Here is a 1330-nt window from a genome sequence, read left to right as displayed (position 1 = left end):
TCTAATGTAGCTCCACCAGACTATTCATAATGAACCATTTCCGTGAGGACGCCTTGCTCTTTAAGACAATTTGTCTTGAATATCACAGTATAAGTGATGAAGTGACACTTTTATTTTCCTTTTTCCGGTTTTCGGTATCTTCAAGAGACTTGGTTTAGATAAGAATATCACAAGTTCAGAATCAAAACTTATTTTTGAAGTTTCAAACAATGGCTGGCGCCACATAAAAAAAATCTAAATAGAGATTTGTGGGCGGTGATTAGTCTCTTGGCACCTTTAGCAAAAGATTCCTACGTCGGACTAGGGAACAGTGTTTTCCAACACACGTTTACACTCGGAACCTGAGAAGGCGTGTTACTCATAGAATCCGGGACGCCAACTGCGTTAAACAAACTTCGATGAAGGCCTGTGCGAGGCCTTGTTTGAAGTCGTGGCTTGGCTAAACTAATCAAGGCAGAGACAAAGAGAAACGAGAGGTGTAACAATCACAAGGCCCCGCCTTCACACCGAACGGTGAACCATTCATCACTGAACTTTATGAATCCGCAAATTGGTGTTCGAACTTCTAATCAAGGCAGCCGGCGAGGCTTCCTCCGTTTGTATCTTCAAGAATTTATGCAGTGTGATTGGTTAAAGGGAAATTTTATAATCTAATGTTTTATGTAATAAAATACGTACTCATTATGAAAACTACTGTTTGCAATCATATTAATCTATAACGCCCCAGATATAATATGGAAAAAATTATTCTCAGCCTTTTTCCGTGTCGCGGACCATGACCTGTTCGGGTTTTGTATCAAGTAACCTGTTTAATAGGTAATTAACAGAGTCCCTTTCACAATGGAACTAGGAAGCAAGTGAAGATTAGTCATTATTTAAGAAATTGCGCGTTGAGGTAAATGGACGGATTATTGGCGGCCTTAAGCAGTAACTGAACTTCCAAAATGAGCAATCCTGTATCACTATTTCCACGTTAAAAGCGGCACCCTTGGACGGTAAATGGGGGGAAATTGTGGAGATTATGGTGGAACCTGAAGTTGGATCAGGAAGCTGGAAATGGGGAACGAAGCTCGAAAGTCTTTCCACAAAATTACAAGCTGAAGAAACTGATTTGATAGTGTAAAAACATTCGGACTGTACTAGTAACAATACTCTATAATTAATATTAGCCGTCACAGGTTCTTCGAGCAAGCTCCCCAACAGAAAACCAAACAAGAGGAAAAATGAGGAATTTTATGAAGCATGAACGTGGTTTACATACTTCCTTTGGAACCGACGCGAATGTTATAAGTGTTATAGGGCTACAGTAGACAGCAGTTTTGGTTTTAGC

This window comes from Penaeus monodon, chromosome 32 (genome assembly GCF_015228065.2).
Source record: "Penaeus monodon isolate SGIC_2016 chromosome 32, NSTDA_Pmon_1, whole genome shotgun sequence".
NCBI classification, from domain to species: domain Eukaryota; kingdom Metazoa; phylum Arthropoda; class Malacostraca; order Decapoda; family Penaeidae; genus Penaeus; species Penaeus monodon.
Note: the sequence above shows the minus strand (reverse complement) of the source record.